Source organism: Balaenoptera borealis, assembly GCF_965194805.1.
Source record: "Balaenoptera borealis genome assembly, chromosome: 9".
NCBI lineage: Eukaryota > Metazoa > Chordata > Mammalia > Artiodactyla > Balaenopteridae > Balaenoptera > Balaenoptera borealis.
The window spans coordinates 82948967-82969703 of record NC_138873.1 but is presented as its reverse complement, the minus strand read 5'-3'; positions in this window follow the sequence as shown (position 1 = coordinate 82969703).

The window sequence follows — 20737 nt, the reverse complement described above, 5'->3', positions numbered from 1 at the left end:
TTGTGGCCGTTTCCCACAACAGCAGTTTTAAACCCACTGCAAAAGGTCACTAAATATTCACCAATTGCAGTTCTGTAAATGACACCTGCCCTCCAAAAAATACTGAGGTCGAAAATCAACCCAAAAATTCTAGAGTGCAACCTTCCAAAAAGAAAATTTGAAGAGGTATATTATACTCACACTTTTTTTCTTTTTTCTTTTAACAGAAAACAAAAAGGCGTGGAAAAATGATGAATTGTAGGAATTTTTACAGACATGTAAACCCAAATTACAAAAACCTATCAGCTCACACCAGTCAGAATGGCCATCAACAAAAATGCTGCCAAAAATAAATGCTGACGTGATTGTGGAGCAATGCGTACCCTCGATTCTAAGGGGGACGTGGTAAGAGCCACAAATGAAAGCACAATTGAGGTGCCTTGAAAAGGTAAACGTTGAGCTACCATACCAGTCAATCAATCATAACCACTGCTGGGTCTATCACCTGAGAAAATGAAAATCAAAAATCACAGGCTGGCAATCCTGCACTCCAGCAATATTTACCATAGGCAACACTTGGAAGCAACGAAAATGTCCATCAACAGAGGAATGCACCAAGAAGAAGTGGTCCATGTACACAATGGAATATTAGCCTTGGAAAACTTTGAAGCACTACTCTTTGGGGCACCATAGATGAGCCTGGAGGTAATCACAAAACATGAAGTAGGTCGGAAAGCAAAAGACCTATAGCCTATATTATCACTTATGGCATTACCTAATAACTGACACAGATGAACATATTTCCAAAGAGAAAGACACTCACAGGCTTAGAAAACAAAACAAACTATGCTCATCTAAAAGGAAAGGAGGGGGGAAATTGAGAAATGAGGATTAGTGTTACTATACATATACAAATACATATTATATACATGTATCAAAAAGACCGAACATATAGCAAGGGAGGTCGACGGAACACTGTAATATTTTACATGGGAAGAGGATCTGTACATTAATAGACATACATAATGTACAAATGAACCAGATTGTGTACACCTAGGACAAACAATATTCTAAACTTTACCCAGATTAAAAAAAAATTTAAAAACCAAGAAGAAGTAATGAGACATAAACTTAAGGGGATTTCTCCTGGCAAATTCCATTCTAATTTACAACCTAGGACAATGACTTCCAGAAAGGCTCTGCTGCCCTAGGACCCAGCTTGGGGAATGGAGAAATGCTACCTCCTTGTGGCCGTTTCCCACAACAGCAGCTTTGAACCCACTGCAAAAGGTCACTAAATTTTCACCAACTTGCAGTTCTGTAAATGGCACCTGCCCTCCAGAAAATTTCTGGGGTCAAAAATCGACCAAAAAATTCAAAAGAGGGCAACCTTCGAAGAAGACAGTTTCAAGAGCTCTATTGTACTCACGGTTTTTTCTTTTAAGAGAAAAGAAAAAGGCGTAGGAATATGATGAATTTAAAAAAATTTTAATGACATGCATACCCATATTACAAAAACCTATCAGCTCACAGCAGTCAGAATGGCCATTAGGAAAAATGCTGCCAAAAATAAACGGTGAAGGGAGTGTGGAGAAATGCGTACCCTCGGTTGTAAGGGGGGGGGGCATGTAAAGAGCCACTAATGAAAACACAACGTAGGTGCTTTGAAAAGGGAAATATTGAGCTACCAGTCAATCAATCACAACCACTGCTTGGCCTATCACCTGAGAAAATGAGACTGAAAAAGTGACAGGCGGGCAAACCTGTACGCCAGCAATATTTACCATAGCCAGCACTTGGAAGCAATGAAAATGTCCATCAACCGAGGAATGCACCAAGAAGAAGTGGTCCACGTACACAATGGAATATTACTCTAATAATAAATATAAATTAAATTTAAAAACAAACAAAAGCAAGGAGACATCAACATTTGTGGGTTTACCCGGGCACATTGCACTCTAATTTATAACCGAAGAATACCACTGGCCGGTAGGTCTGTTTCCCTAGTACCAGCATGGAGAACGTAGAAAGGCTGCCGCTCTCTGGCCGTTACCTGCAAAAGCAGGTTTAAAGCCTGAGCTAATGGTCACTTCATATGAACAAGTACTGCAGGGCTGTAAATGAAACCTGCCCTCAAAATGTCTTGAGGGAGATAATGGCCAAAATATTTCAAATGGTGACACATACTTTAAGAAAACACTTTGAAGTAATAAGCTCTAATCACAGCTCGAAAAATAAAATGGACATGTCTTAACGCTCAACTTCAACGCATTATGAGACACATGCAAATTCAACCACAAAGAGGTATCAGCTCACACCACTCAGAATAACCATCAGCAAAAACTACAAAGAATAAATGCTGAAGGTGCTGGGAAGAAATACATACCCTCCACTTTAAGTGGGATGTAACCTGGAAAAAGCCACTAAGGAGAACAGAATAGAGCTGCCTATAAAAGGTAAACATTCAGCTACCATATGATCCAGCAGACCTATTCTTGGACCTATAAACTAAGAAGACAGAACTGAAAGGACACAGGCACGCAAATCTACATTGCATAGTATTACAATAGCCAAGATATGGAAGTAACCAAAAAGTCCACCGACAGATGGGTGGACAAAGAAGAACTGCTACCTGTACAGATGGAATAGGAGCTAGTGAAAAAATTAAACAATGCCATTTGCAGCACCATAGATGAGTCGAGAAGTAATCAGCCAACTTGGAGTAAGTGAGAAAGCGAAAGACACATATCCTATCATATCACATATAGGTGTTACCTAAAAAATGATACAAAGATATTTCCACAGAGAAACACTATCATAGATTCATTAAAAAAACTTATGGTTCACCAAATGGAAAGGTGTGAGGATTGGATACATTACCATATTGAGGTTAACAGAGAGATACAAACACATGTGAAATATATAATCACCAAAGACCTACGCAATACCAAGAGAAGACTACTCAACATTGTGTCATAACCTACATGGGAAAAGGATCCGAAGAAGAATAGATATATGCATATGTGTGAAAGAACCACATCTTGCACAACTAGAACAAACAAAACATTGTAATCAAGTTTGCTGTGATAAAAAATAAAAATTAAGTTCAAAATACCAACAAGAGGTAATGAGACATAAACTTAAAGGGCTTTTTCCTCGCACATTCCATTCTAATTTACCACCTAGAACACCACTTCCAGTAAGGCTCTGTTGCCCTAGTAACCAGATTTGGTAAAGGAGAAATGCTGCCGCCTTGTGGCCGATTCCCACAAGAGCAGCTTTTAACCCACTGCTAATGGTCACTTACCATTCACAAGGACTCAGAGCTGTAAAGACACCTGCCCTCAAAATTGTGCTGAGGTAGGGAATGGATAAAAAAAATTCAAAACAGGCAAAATTTTCAAGAAGATAGTATGAAGAGGTAAGTTTTACTCACTCTCTTTTTAAAGAAAGGAAAATGGATAAACGCTCCACCTCAGGAAGTATTAGACTCATGCAATCTAATCTACAAAATGTTTTCAACTCACACCAGTCGACTGACCATTGGCAAAAAGTCTACAAACAATAAATGCTGAAGGGGTTTTAGAGAACTGTGTACCCTCTAGCTGCTGGTGAGATGTAAAAGGGTTAAACGCTAATAATGAGAACAGAAAGGAGCTGCGTTGAAAACGAAAAATTGAGGTACCATTCAATCCAGCAGGCGCACCAATGGGCCTCTCACCTGAGAAGACCAGAATGAAGACCCGGGCTGCAAAAGTTGCACTGCAGCCTTATTCACAATAGACAAGACAGTGAAGCAACCAAAATGTCCATCAACAGATGAAAGGATAAAGAAGAAGTGGTCCATGTACACAATGAATACTAGCCATGGAAAACAATGAAACACTGCTCTTTGAGGCACCATAGATGATCTTGGAGATAATCACAGAACATGAGGTAAGTCGGAAAGCAAAAGTCCTATATCCTATGATATCACTTATAGGCGTTATCTAATAACTGACACAAATGAACATAATTCCACGGAGAAAGTCAATCACAGACTTATTAAAAAAAAACTATGCTTATCTAAAAGGAAAGGTGGGGGGAATGGATAAATGAAGATTAGCGTTACCATATGTATACAAATACATATTATATACATATATCAAAAAGACCGACCATATAGCAAGGAAGGTTTAGGGAACACTGTGTAATAATTTACACGGGAAGAGGATCTCTACATAAATAGGTATCTAGAATATGTAGATGTACACCTTGGACAAGCAACATTCTAACCATTACCCCAATTGAAAAAATTAAAACAACGAACTAGGAGTAATGAGACATAAACTTATGGGGGGTTTTCCTGGCACATTCCATTCAAATTTACAACCTAGGCAAACGACTTCCAGAACGGCTGTGCTGCCCTAGTACCCAGATTTGGGAATGGAGAAATGCTGCATCCTTGTGGCCGTTTCCCACAACAGCAGTTTTAAACCCACTGCAAAAGGTCACTAAATATTCACCAATTGCAGTTCTGTAAATGACACCTGCCCTCCAAAAAATACTGAGGTCGAAAATCAACCCAAAAATTCTAGAGTGCAACCTTCCAAAAAGAAAATTTGAAGAGGTATATTATACTCACACTTTTTTTCTTTTTTCTTTTAACAGAAAACAAAAAGGCGTGGAAAAATGATGAATTGTAGGAATTTTTACAGACATGTAAACCCAAATTACAAAAACCTATCAGCTCACACCAGTCAGAATGGCCATCAACAAAAATGCTGCCAAAAATAAATGCTGACGTGATTGTGGAGCAATGCGTACCCTCGATTCTAAGGGGGACGTGGTAAGAGCCACAAATGAAAGCACAATTGAGGTGCCTTGAAAAGGTAAACGTTGAGCTACCATACCAGTCAATCAATCATAACCACTGCTGGGTCTATCACCTGAGAAAATGAAAATCAAAAATCACAGGCTGGCAATCCTGCACTCCAGCAATATTTACCATAGGCAACACTTGGAAGCAACGAAAATGTCCATCAACAGAGGAATGCACCAAGAAGAAGTGGTCCATGTACACAATGGAATATTAGCCTTGGAAAACTTTGAAGCACTACTCTTTGGGGCACCATAGATGAGCCTGGAGGTAATCACAAAACATGAAGTAGGTCGGAAAGCAAAAGACCTATAGCCTATATTATCACTTATGGCATTACCTAATAACTGACACAGATGAACATATTTCCAAAGAGAAAGACACTCACAGGCTTAGAAAACAAAACAAACTATGCTCATCTAAAAGGAAAGGAGGGGGGAAATTGAGAAATGAGGATTAGTGTTACTATACATATACAAATACATATTATATACATGTATCAAAAAGACCGAACATATAGCAAGGGAGGTCGACGGAACACTGTAATATTTTACATGGGAAGAGGATCTGTACATTAATAGACATACATAATGTACAAATGAACCAGATTGTGTACACCTAGGACAAACAATATTCTAAACTTTACCCAGATTAAAAAAAAATTTAAAAACCAAGAAGAAGTAATGAGACATAAACTTAAGGGGATTTCTCCTGGCAAATTCCATTCTAATTTACAACCTAGGACAATGACTTCCAGAAAGGCTCTGCTGCCCTAGGACCCAGCTTGGGGAATGGAGAAATGCTACCTCCTTGTGGCCGTTTCCCACAACAGCAGCTTTGAACCCACTGCAAAAGGTCACTAAATTTTCACCAACTTGCAGTTCTGTAAATGGCACCTGCCCTCCAGAAAATTTCTGGGGTCAAAAATCGACCAAAAAATTCAAAAGAGGGCAACCTTCGAAGAAGACAGTTTCAAGAGCTCTATTGTACTCACGGTTTTTTCTTTTAAGAGAAAAGAAAAAGGCGTAGGAATATGATGAATTTAAAAAAATTTTAATGACATGCATACCCATATTACAAAAACCTATCAGCTCACAGCAGTCAGAATGGCCATTAGGAAAAATGCTGCCAAAAATAAACGGTGAAGGGAGTGTGGAGAAATGCGTACCCTCGGTTGTAAGGGGGGGGGGCATGTAAAGAGCCACTAATGAAAACACAACGTAGGTGCTTTGAAAAGGGAAATATTGAGCTACCAGTCAATCAATCACAACCACTGCTTGGCCTATCACCTGAGAAAATGAGACTGAAAAAGTGACAGGCGGGCAAACCTGTACGCCAGCAATATTTACCATAGCCAGCACTTGGAAGCAATGAAAATGTCCATCAACCGAGGAATGCACCAAGAAGAAGTGGTCCACGTACACAATGGAATATTACTCTAATAATAAATATAAATTAAATTTAAAAACAAACAAAAGCAAGGAGACATCAACATTTGTGGGTTTACCCGGGCACATTGCACTCTAATTTATAACCGAAGAATACCACTGGCCGGTAGGTCTGTTTCCCTAGTACCAGCATGGAGAACGTAGAAAGGCTGCCGCTCTCTGGCCGTTACCTGCAAAAGCAGGTTTAAAGCCTGAGCTAATGGTCACTTCATATGAACAAGTACTGCAGGGCTGTAAATGAAACCTGCCCTCAAAATGTCTTGAGGGAGATAATGGCCAAAATATTTCAAATGGTGACACATACTTTAAGAAAACACTTTGAAGTAATAAGCTCTAATCACAGCTCGAAAAATAAAATGGACATGTCTTAACGCTCAACTTCAACGCATTATGAGACACATGCAAATTCAACCACAAAGAGGTATCAGCTCACACCACTCAGAATAACCATCAGCAAAAACTACAAAGAATAAATGCTGAAGGTGCTGGGAAGAAATACATACCCTCCACTTTAAGTGGGATGTAACCTGGAAAAAGCCACTAAGGAGAACAGAATAGAGCTGCCTATAAAAGGTAAACATTCAGCTACCATATGATCCAGCAGACCTATTCTTGGACCTATAAACTAAGAAGACAGAACTGAAAGGACACAGGCACGCAAATCTACATTGCATAGTATTACAATAGCCAAGATATGGAAGTAACCAAAAAGTCCACCGACAGATGGGTGGACAAAGAAGAACTGCTACCTGTACAGATGGAATAGGAGCTAGTGAAAAAATTAAACAATGCCATTTGCAGCACCATAGATGAGTCGAGAAGTAATCAGCCAACTTGGAGTAAGTGAGAAAGCGAAAGACACATATCCTATCATATCACATATAGGTGTTACCTAAAAAATGATACAAAGATATTTCCACAGAGAAACACTATCATAGATTCATTAAAAAAACTTATGGTTCACCAAATGGAAAGGTGTGAGGATTGGATACATTACCATATTGAGGTTAACAGAGAGATACAAACACATGTGAAATATATAATCACCAAAGACCTACGCAATACCAAGAGAAGACTACTCAACATTGTGTCATAACCTACATGGGAAAAGGATCCGAAGAAGAATAGATATATGCATATGTGTGAAAGAACCACATCTTGCACAACTAGAACAAACAAAACATTGTAATCAAGTTTGCTGTGATAAAAAATAAAAATTAAGTTCAAAATACCAACAAGAGGTAATGAGACATAAACTTAAAGGGCTTTTTCCTCGCACATTCCATTCTAATTTACCACCTAGAACACCACTTCCAGTAAGGCTCTGTTGCCCTAGTAACCAGATTTGGTAAAGGAGAAATGCTGCCGCCTTGTGGCCGATTCCCACAAGAGCAGCTTTTAACCCACTGCTAATGGTCACTTACCATTCACAAGGACTCAGAGCTGTAAAGACACCTGCCCTCAAAATTGTGCTGAGGTAGGGAATGGATAAAAAAAATTCAAAACAGGCAAAATTTTCAAGAAGATAGTATGAAGAGGTAAGTTTTACTCACTCTCTTTTTAAAGAAAGGAAAATGGATAAACGCTCCACCTCAGGAAGTATTAGACTCATGCAATCTAATCTACAAAATGTTTTCAACTCACACCAGTCGACTGACCATTGGCAAAAAGTCTACAAACAATAAATGCTGAAGGGGTTTTAGAGAACTGTGTACCCTCTAGCTGCTGGTGAGATGTAAAAGGGTTAAACGCTAATAATGAGAACAGAAAGGAGCTGCGTTGAAAACGAAAAATTGAGGTACCATTCAATCCAGCAGGCGCACCAATGGGCCTCTCACCTGAGAAGACCAGAATGAAGACCCGGGCTGCAAAAGTTGCACTGCAGCCTTATTCACAATAGACAAGACAGTGAAGCAACCAAAATGTCCATCAACAGATGAAAGGATAAAGAAGAAGTGGTCCATGTACACAATGAATACTAGCCATGGAAAACAATGAAACACTGCTCTTTGAGGCACCATAGATGATCTTGGAGATAATCACAGAACATGAGGTAAGTCGGAAAGCAAAAGTCCTATATCCTATGATATCACTTATAGGCGTTATCTAATAACTGACACAAATGAACATAATTCCACAGAGAAAGTCAATCACAGACTTATTAAAAAAAAACTATGCTTATCTAAAAGGAAAGGTGGGGGGAATGGATAAATGAAGATTAGCGTTACCATATGTATACAAATACATATTATATACATATATCAAAAAGACCGACCATATAGCAAGGAAGGTTTAGGGAACACTGTGTAATAATTTACACGGGAAGAGGATCTCTACATAAATAGGTATCTAGAATATGTAGATGTACACCTTGGACAAGCAACATTCTAACCATTACCCCAATTGAAAAAATTAAAACAACGAACTAGGAGTAATGAGACATAAACTTATGGGGGGTTTTCCTGGCACATTCCATTCAAATTTACAACCTAGGCAAACGACTTCCAGAACGGCTGTGCTGCCCTAGTACCCAGATTTGGGAATGGAGAAATGCTGCATCCTTGTGGCCGTTTCCCACAACAGCAGTTTTAAACCCACTGCAAAAGGTCACTAAATATTCACCAATTGCAGGTCTGTAAATGACACCTGCCCTCCAAAAAATACTGAGGTCGAAAATCAACCCAAAAATTCTAGAGTGCAACCTTCCAAAAAGAAAATTTGAAGAGGTATATTATACTCACACTTTTTTTCTTTTTTCTTTTAACAGAAAACAAAAAGGCGTGGAAAAATGATGAATTGTAGGAATTTTTACAGACATGTAAACCCAAATTACAAAAACCTATCAGCTCACACCAGTCAGAATGGCCATCAACAAAAATGCTGCCAAAAATAAATGCTGACGTGATTGTGGAGCAATGCGTACCCTCGATTCTAAGGGGGACGTGGTAAGAGCCACAAATGAAAGCACAATTGAGGTGCCTTGAAAAGGTAAACGTTGAGCTACCATACCAGTCAATCAATCATAACCACTGCTGGGTCTATCACCTGAGAAAATGAAAATCAAAAATCACAGGCTGGCAATCCTGCACTCCAGCAATATTTACCATAGGCAACACTTGGAAGCAACGAAAATGTCCATCAACAGAGGAATGCACCAAGAAGAAGTGGTCCATGTACACAATGGAATATTAGCCTTGGAAAACTTTGAAGCACTACTCTTTGGGGCACCATAGATGAGCCTGGAGGTAATCACAAAACATGAAGTAGGTCGGAAAGCAAAAGACCTATAGCCTATATTATCACTTATGGCATTACCTAATAACTGACACAGATGAACATATTTCCAAAGAGAAAGACACTCACAGGCTTAGAAAACAAAACAAACTATGCTCATCTAAAAGGAAAGGAGGGGGGAAATTGAGAAATGAGGATTAGTGTTACTATACATATACAAATACATATTATATACATGTATCAAAAAGACCGAACATATAGCAAGGGAGGTCGACGGAACACTGTAATATTTTACATGGGAAGAGGATCTGTACATTAATAGACATACATAATGTACAAATGAACCAGATTGTGTACACCTAGGACAAACAATATTCTAAACTTTACCCAGATTAAAAAAAAATTTAAAAACCAAGAAGAAGTAATGAGACATAAACTTAAGGGGATTTCTCCTGGCAAATTCCATTCTAATTTACAACCTAGGACAATGACTTCCAGAAAGGCTCTGCTGCCCTAGGACCCAGCTTGGGGAATGGAGAAATGCTACCTCCTTGTGGCCGTTTCCCACAACAGCAGCTTTGAACCCACTGCAAAAGGTCACTAAATTTTCACCAACTTGCAGTTCTGTAAATGGCACCTGCCCTCCAGAAAATTTCTGGGGTCAAAAATCGACCAAAAAATTCAAAAGAGGGCAACCTTCGAAGAAGACAGTTTCAAGAGCTCTATTGTACTCACGGTTTTTTCTTTTAAGAGAAAAGAAAAAGGCGTAGGAATATGATGAATTTAAAAAAATTTTAATGACATGCATACCCATATTACAAAAACCTATCAGCTCACAGCAGTCAGAATGGCCATTAGGAAAAATGCTGCCAAAAATAAACGGTGAAGGGAGTGTGGAGAAATGCGTACCCTCGGTTGTAAGGGGGGGGGGCATGTAAAGAGCCACTAATGAAAACACAACGTAGGTGCTTTGAAAAGGGAAATATTGAGCTACCAGTCAATCAATCACAACCACTGCTTGGCCTATCACCTGAGAAAATGAGACTGAAAAAGTGACAGGCGGGCAAACCTGTACGCCAGCAATATTTACCATAGCCAGCACTTGGAAGCAATGAAAATGTCCATCAACCGAGGAATGCACCAAGAAGAAGTGGTCCACGTACACAATGGAATATTACTCTAATAATAAATATAAATTAAATTTAAAAACAAACAAAAGCAAGGAGACATCAACATTTGTGGGTTTACCCGGGCACATTGCACTCTAATTTATAACCGAAGAATACCACTGGCCGGTAGGTCTGTTTCCCTAGTACCAGCATGGAGAACGTAGAAAGGCTGCCGCTCTCTGGCCGTTACCTGCAAAAGCAGGTTTAAAGCCTGAGCTAATGGTCACTTCATATGAACAAGTACTGCAGGGCTGTAAATGAAACCTGCCCTCAAAATGTCTTGAGGGAGATAATGGCCAAAATATTTCAAATGGTGACACATACTTTAAGAAAACACTTTGAAGTAATAAGCTCTAATCACAGCTCGAAAAATAAAATGGACATGTCTTAACGCTCAACTTCAACGCATTATGAGACACATGCAAATTCAACCACAAAGAGGTATCAGCTCACACCACTCAGAATAACCATCAGCAAAAACTACAAAGAATAAATGCTGAAGGTGCTGGGAAGAAATACATACCCTCCACTTTAAGTGGGATGTAACCTGGAAAAAGCCACTAAGGAGAACAGAATAGAGCTGCCTTATAAAAGGTAAACATTCAGCTACCATATGATCCAGCAGACCTATTCTTGGACCTATAAACTAAGAAGACAGAACTGAAAGGACACAGGCACGCAAATCTACATTGCATAGTATTACAATAGCCAAGATATGGAAGTAACCAAAAAGTCCACCGACAGATGGGTGGACAAAGAAGAACTGCTACCTGTACAGATGGAATAGGAGCTAGTGAAAAAATTAAACAATGCCATTTGCAGCACCATAGATGAGTCGAGAAGTAATCAGCCAACTTGGAGTAAGTGAGAAAGCGAAAGACACATATCCTATCATATCACATATAGGTGTTACCTAAAAAATGATACAAAGATATTTCCACAGAGAAACACTATCATAGATTCATTAAAAAAACGTATGGTTCACCAAATGGAAAGGTGTGAGGATTGGATACATTACCATATTGAGGTTAACAGAGAGATACAAACACATGTGAAATATATAATCACCAAAGACCTACGCAATACCAAGAGAAGACTACTCAACATTGTGTCATAACCTACATGGGAAAAGGATCCGAAGAAGAATAGATATATGCATATGTGTGAAAGAACCACATCTTGCACAACTAGAACAAACAAAACATTGTAATCAAGTTTGCTGTGATAAAAAATAAAAATTAAGTTCAAAATACCAACAAGAGGTAATGAGACATAAACTTAAAGGGCTTTTTCCTCGCACATTCCATTCTAATTTACCACCTAGAACACCACTTCCAGTAAGGCTCTGTTGCCCTAGTAACCAGATTTGGTAAAGGAGAAATGCTGCCGCCTTGTGGCCGATTCCCACAAGAGCAGCTTTTAACCCACTGCTAATGGTCACTTACCATTCACAAGGACTCAGAGCTGTAAAGACACCTGCCCTCAAAATTGTGCTGAGGTAGGGAATGGATAAAAAAAATTCAAAACAGGCAAAATTTTCAAGAAGATAGTATGAAGAGGTAAGTTTTACTCACTCTCTTTTTAAAGAAAGGAAAATGGATAAACGCTCCACCTCAGGAAGTATTAGACTCATGCAATCTAATCTACAAAATGTTTTCAACTCACACCAGTCGACTGACCATTGGCAAAAAGTCTACAAACAATAAATGCTGAAGGGGTTTTAGAGAACTGTGTACCCTCTAGCTGCTGGTGAGATGTAAAAGGGTTAAACGCTAATAATGAGAACAGAAAGGAGCTGCGTTGAAAACGAAAAATTGAGGTACCATTCAATCCAGCAGGCGCACCAATGGGCCTCTCACCTGAGAAGACCAGAATGAAGACCCGGGCTGCAAAAGTTGCACTGCAGCCTTATTCACAATAGACAAGACAGTGAAGCAACCAAAATGTCCATCAACAGATGAAAGGATAAAGAAGAAGTGGTCCATGTACACAATGAATACTAGCCATGGAAAACAATGAAACACTGCTCTTTGAGGCACCATAGATGATCTTGGAGATAATCACAGAACATGAGGTAAGTCGGAAAGCAAAAGTCCTATATCCTATGATATCACTTATAGGCGTTATCTAATAACTGACACAAATGAACATAATTCCACGGAGAAAGTCAATCACAGACTTATTAAAAAAAAACTATGCTTATCTAAAAGGAAAGGTGGGGGGAATGGATAAATGAAGATTAGCGTTACCATATGTATACAAATACATATTATATACATATATCAAAAAGACCGACCATATAGCAAGGAAGGTTTAGGGAACACTGTGTAATAATTTACACGGGAAGAGGATCTCTACATAAATAGGTATCTAGAATATGTAGATGTACACCTTGGACAAGCAACATTCTAACCATTACCCCAATTGAAAAAATTAAAACAACGAACTAGGAGTAATGAGACATAAACTTATGGGGGGTTTTCCTGGCACATTCCATTCAAATTTACAACCTAGGCAAACGACTTCCAGAACGGCTGTGCTGCCCTAGTACCCAGATTTGGGAATGGAGAAATGCTGCATCCTTGTGGCCGTTTCCCACAACAGCAGTTTTAAACCCACTGCAAAAGGTCACTAAATATTCACCAATTGCAGTTCTGTAAATGACACCTGCCCTCCAAAAAATACTGAGGTCGAAAATCAACCCAAAAATTCTAGAGTGCAACCTTCCAAAAAGAAAATTTGAAGAGGTATATTATACTCACACTTTTTTTCTTTTTTCTTTTAACAGAAAACAAAAAGGCGTGGAAAAATGATGAATTGTAGGAATTTTTACAGACATGTAAACCCAAATTACAAAAACCTATCAGCTCACACCAGTCAGAATGGCCATCAACAAAAATGCTGCCAAAAATAAATGCTGACGTGATTGTGGAGCAATGCGTACCCTCGATTCTAAGGGGGACGTGGTAAGAGCCACAAATGAAAGCACAATTGAGGTGCCTTGAAAAGGTAAACGTTGAGCTACCATACCAGTCAATCAATCATAACCACTGCTGGGTCTATCACCTGAGAAAATGAAAATCAAAAATCACAGGCTGGCAATCCTGCACTCCAGCAATATTTACCATAGGCAACACTTGGAAGCAACGAAAATGTCCATCAACAGAGGAATGCACCAAGAAGAAGTGGTCCATGTACACAATGGAATATTAGCCTTGGAAAACTTTGAAGCACTACTCTTTGGGGCACCATAGATGAGCCTGGAGGTAATCACAAAACATGAAGTAGGTCGGAAAGCAAAAGACCTATAGCCTATATTATCACTTATGGCATTACCTAATAACTGACACAGATGAACATATTTCCAAAGAGAAAGACACTCACAGGCTTAGAAAACAAAACAAACTATGCTCATCTAAAAGGAAAGGAGGGGGGAAATTGAGAAATGAGGATTAGTGTTACTATACATATACAAATACATATTATATACATGTATCAAAAAGACCGAACATATAGCAAGGGAGGTCGACGGAACACTGTAATATTTTACATGGGAAGAGGATCTGTACATTAATAGACATACATAATGTACAAATGAACCAGATTGTGTACACCTAGGACAAACAATATTCTAAACTTTACCCAGATTAAAAAAAAATTTAAAAACCAAGAAGAAGTAATGAGACATAAACTTAAGGGGATTTCTCCTGGCAAATTCCATTCTAATTTACAACCTAGGACAATGACTTCCAGAAAGGCTCTGCTGCCCTAGGACCCAGCTTGGGGAATGGAGAAATGCTACCTCCTTGTGGCCGTTTCCCACAACAGCAGCTTTGAACCCACTGCAAAAGGTCACTAAATTTTCACCAACTTGCAGTTCTGTAAATGGCACCTGCCCTCCAGAAAATTTCTGGGGTCAAAAATCGACCAAAAAATTCAAAAGAGGGCAACCTTCGAAGAAGACAGTTTCAAGAGCTCTATTGTACTCACGGTTTTTTCTTTTAAGAGAAAAGAAAAAGGCGTAGGAATATGATGAATTTAAAAAAATTTTAATGACATGCATACCCATATTACAAAAACCTATCAGCTCACAGCAGTCAGAATGGCCATTAGGAAAAATGCTGCCAAAAATAAACGGTGAAGGGAGTGTGGAGAAATGCGTACCCTCTGTTGTAAGGGGGGGGGGGCATGTAAAGAGCCACTAATGAAAACACAACGTAGGTGCTTTGAAAAGGGAAATATTGAGCTACCAGTCAATCAATCACAACCACTGCTTGGCCTATCACCTGAGAAAATGAGACTGAAAAAGTGACAGGCGGGCAAACCTGTACGCCAGCAATATTTACCATAGCCAGCACTTGGAAGCAATGAAAATGTCCATCAACCGAGGAATGCACCAAGAAGAAGTGGTCCACGTACACAATGGAATATTACTCTAATAATAAATATAAATTAAATTTAAAAACAAACAAAAGCAAGGAGACATCAACATTTGTGGGTTTACCCGGGCACATTGCACTCTAATTTATAACCGAAGAATACCACTGGCCGGTAGGTCTGTTTCCCTAGTACCAGCATGGAGAACGTAGAAAGGCTGCCGCTCTCTGGCCGTTACCTGCAAAAGCAGGTTTAAAGCCTGAGCTAATGGTCACTTCATATGAACAAGTACTGCAGGGCTGTAAATGAAACCTGCCCTCAAAATGTCTTGAGGGAGATAATGGCCAAAATATTTCAAATGGTGACACATACTTTAAGAAAACACTTTGAAGTAATAAGCTCTAATCACAGCTCGAAAAATAAAATGGACATGTCTTAACGCTCAATTTCAACGCATTATGAGACACATGCAAATTCAACCACAAAGAGGTATCAGCTCACACCACTCAGAATAACCATCAGCAAAAACTACAAAGAATAAATGCTGAAGGTGCTGGGAAGAAATACATACCCTCCACTTTAAGTGGGATGTAACCTGGAAAAAGCCACTAAGGAGAACAGAATAGAGCTGCCTATAAAAGGTAAACATTCAGCTACCATATGATCCAGCAGACCTATTCTTGGACCTATAAACTAAGAAGACAGAACTGAAAGGACACAGGCACGCAAATCTACATTGCATAGTATTACAATAGCCAAGATATGGAAGTAACCAAAAAGTCCACCGACAGATGGGTGGACAAAGAAGAACTGCTACCTGTACAGATGGAATAGGAGCTAGTGAAAAAATTAAACAATGCCATTTGCAGCACCATAGATGAGTCGAGAAGTAATCAGCCAACTTGGAGTAAGTGAGAAAGCGAAAGACACATATCCTATCATATCACATATAGGTGTTACCTAAAAAATGATACAAAGATATTTCCACAGAGAAACACTATCATAGATTCATTAAAAAAACTTATGGTTCACCAAATGGAAAGGTGTGAGGATTGGATACATTACCATATTGAGGTTAACAGAGAGATACAAACACATGTGAAATATATAATCACCAAAGACCTACGCAATACCAAGAGAAGACTACTCAACATTGTGTCATAACCTACATGGGAAAAGGATCCGAAGAAGAATAGATATATGCATATGTGTGAAAGAACCACATCTTGCACAACTAGAACAAACAAAACATTGTAATCAAGTTTGCTGTGATAAAAAATAAAAATTAAGTTCAAAATACCAACAAGAGGTAATGAGACATAAACTTAAAGGGCTTTTTCCTCGCACATTCCATTCTAATTTACCACCTAGAACACCACTTCCAGTAAGGCTCTGTTGCCCTAGTAACCAGATTTGGTAAAGGAGAAATGCTGCCGCCTTGTGGCCGATTCCCACAAGAGCAGCTTTTAACCCACTGCTAATGGTCACTTACCATTCACAAGGACTCAGAGCTGTAAAGACACCTGCCCTCAAAATTGTGCTGAGGTAGGGAATGGATAAAAAAAATTCAAAACAGGCAAAATTTTCAAGAAGATAGTATGAAGAGGTAAGTTTTACTCACTCTCTTTTTAAAGAAAGGAAAATGGATAAACGCTCCACCTCAGGAAGTATTAGACTCATGCAATCTAATCTACAAAATGTTTTCAACTCACACCAGTCGACTGACCATTGGCAAAAAGTCTACAAACAATAAATGCTGAAGGGGTTTTAGAGAACTGTGTACCCTCTAGCTGCTGGTGAGATGTAAAAGGGTTAAACGCTAATAATGAGAACAGAAAGGAGCTGCGTTGAAAACGAAAAATTGAGGTACCATTCAATCCAGCAGGCGCACCAATGGGCCTCTCACCTGAGAAGACCAGAATGAAGAAGACCCGGGCTGCAAAAGCTGCACTGCAGCCTTATTCACAATAGACAAGACAGTGAAGCAACCAAAATGTCCATCAACAGATGAAAGGATAAAGAAGAAGTGGTCCATGTACACAATGAATACTAGCCATGGAAAACAATGAAACACTGCTCTTTGAGGCACCATAGATGATCTTGGAGATAATCACAGAACATGAGGTAAGTCGGAAAGCAAAAGTCCTATATCCTATGATATCACTTATAGGCGTTATCTAATAACTGACACAAATGAACATAATTCCACAGAGAAAGTCAATCACAGACTTCTTAAAAAAAAACTATGCTTATCTAAAAGGAAAGGTGGGGGGAATGGATAAATGAAGATTAGCGTTACCATATGTATACAAATACATATTATATACATATATCAAAAAGACCGACCATATAGCAAGGAAGGTTTAGGGAACACTGTGTAATAATTTACACGGGAAGAGGATCTCTACATAAATAGGTATCTAGAATATGTAGATGTACACCTTGGACAAGCAACATTCTAACCATTACCCCAATTGAAAAAATTAAAACAACGAACTAGGAGTAATGAGACATAAACTTATGGGGGGTTTTCCTGGCACATTCCATTCAAATTTACAACCTAGGCAAACGACTTCCAGAACGGCTGTGCTGCCCTAGTACCCAGATTTGGGAATGGAGAAATGCTGCATCCTTGTGGCCGTTTCCCACAACAGCAGTTTTAAACCCACTGCAAAAGGTCACTAAATATTCACCAATTGCAGGTCTGTAAATGACACCTGCCCTCCAAAAAATACTGAGGTCGAAAATCAACCCAAAAATTCTAGAGTGCAACCTTCCAAAAAGAAAATTTGAAGAGGTATATTATACTCACACTTTTTTTCTTTTTTCTTTTAACAGAAAACAAAAAGGCGTGGAAAAATGATGAATTGTAGGAATTTTTACAGACATGTAAACCCAAATTACAAAAACCTATCAGCTCACACCAGTCAGAATGGCCATCAACAAAAATGCTGCCAAAAATAAATGCTGACGTGATTGTGGAGCAATGCGTACCCTCGATTCTAAGGGGGACGTGGTAAGAGCCACAAATGAAAGCACAATTGAGGTGCCTTGAAAAGGTAAACGTTGAGCTACCATACCAGTCAATCAATCATAACCACTGCTGGGTCTATCACCTGAGAAAATGAAAATCAAAAATCACAGGCTGGCAATCCTGCACTCCAGCAATATTTACCATAGGCAACACTTGGAAGCAACGAAAATGTCCATCAACAGAGGAATGCACCAAGAAGAAGTGGTCCATGTACACAATGGAATATTAGCCTTGGAAAACTTTGAAGCACTACTCTTTGGGGCACCATAGATGAGCCTGGAGATAATCACAAAACATGAAGTAGGTCGGAAAGCAAAAGACCTATAGCCTATATTATCACTTATGGCATTACCTAATAACTGACACAGATGAACATATTTCCAAAGAGAAAGACACTCACAGGCTTAGAAAACAAAACAAACTATGCTCATCTAAAAGGAAAGGAGGGGGGAAATTGAGAAATGAGGATTAGTGTTACTATACATATACAAATACATATTATATACATGTATCAAAAAGACCGAACATATAGCAAGGGAGGTCGACGGAACACTGTAATATTTTACATGGGAAGAGGATCTGTACATTAATAGACATACATAATGTACAAATGAACCAGATTGTGTACACCTAGGACAAACAATATTCTAAACTTTACCCAGATTAAAAAAAAATTTAAAAACCAAGAAGAAGTAATGAGACATAAACTTAAGGGGATTTCTCCTGGCAAATTCCATTCTAATTTACAACCTAGGACAATGACTTCCAGAAAGGCTCTGCTGCCCTAGGACCCAGCTTGGGGAATGGAGAAATGCTACCTCCTTGTGGCCGTTTCCCACAACAGCAGCTTTGAACCCACTGCAAAAGGTCACTAAATTTTCACCAACTTGCAGTTCTGTAAATGGCACCTGCCCTCCAGAAAATTTCTGGGGTCAAAAATCGACCAAAAAATTCAAAAGAGGGCAACCTTCGAAGAAGACAGTTTCAAGAGCTCTATTGTACTCACGGTTTTTTCTTTTAAGAGAAAAGAAAAAGGCGTAGGAATATGATGAATTTAAAAAAATTTTAATGACATGCATACCCATATTACAAAAACCTATCAGCTCACAGCAGTCAGAATGGCCATTAGGAAAAATGCTGCCAAAAATAAACGGTGAAGGGAGTGTGGAGAAATGCGTACCCTCGGTTGTAAGGGGGGGGGGCATGTAAAGAGCCACTAATGAAAACACAACGTAGGTGCTTTGAAAAGGGAAATATTGAGCTACCAGTCAATCAATCACAACCACTGCTTGGCCTATCACCTGAGAAAATGAGACTGAAAAAGTGACAGGCGGGCAAACCTGTACGCCAGCAATATTTACCATAGCCAGCACTTGGAAGCAATGAAAATGTCCATCAACCGAGGAATGCACCAAGAAGAAGTGGTCCACGTACACAATGGAATATTACTCTAATAATAAATATAAATTAAATTTAAAAACAAACAAAAGCAAGGAGACATCAACATTTGTGGGTTTACCCGGGCACATTGCACTCTAATTTATAACCGAAGAATACCACTGGCCGGTAGGTCTGTTTCCCTAGTACCAGCATGGAGAACGTAGAAAGGCTGCCGCTCTCTGGCCGTTACCTGCAAAAGCAGGTTTAAAGCCTGAGCTAATGGTCACTTCATATGAACAAGTACTGCAGGGCTGTAAATGAAACCTGCCCTCAAAATGTCTTGAGGGAGATAATGGCCAAAATATTTCAAATGGTGACACATACTTTAAGAAAACACTTTGAAGTAATAAGCTCTAATCACAGCTCGAAAAATAAAATGGACATGTCTTAACGCTCAATTTCAACGCATTATGAGACACATGCAAATTCAACCACAAAGAGGTATCAGCTCACACCACTCAGAATAACCATCAGCAAAAACTACAAAGAATAAATGCTGAAGGTGCTGGGAAGAAATACATACCCTCCACTTTAAGTGGGATGTAACCTGGAAAAAGCCACTAAGGAGAACAGAATAGAGCTGCCTATAAAAGGTAAACATTCAGCTACCATATGATCCAGCAGACCTATTCTTGGACCTATAAACTAAGAAGACAGAACTGAAAGGACACAGGCACGCAAATCTACATTTCATAGTATTACAATAGCCAAGATATGGAAGTAACCAAAAAGTCCACCGACAGATGGGTGGACAAAGAAGAACTGCTACCTGTACAGATGGAATAGGAGCTAGTGAAAATATTAAACAATGCCATTTGCAGCACCATAGATGAGTCGAGAAGTAATCAGTCAACTTGGAGTAAGTGAGAAAGCGAAAGACACATATCCTATCATATCACATATAGGTGTTACCTAAAAAATGATACAAAGATATTTCCACAGAGAAACACTATCATAGATTCATTAAAAAAACTTATGGTTCACCAAATGGAAAGGTGTGAGGATTGGATACATTACCATATTGAGGTTAACAGAGAGATACAAACACATGTGAAATATATAATCACCAAAGACCTACGCAATACCAAGAGAAGACTACTCAACATTGTGTCATAACCTACATGGGAAAAGGATCCGAAGAAGAATAGATATATGCATATGTGTGAAAGAACCACATCTTGCACAACTAGAACAAACA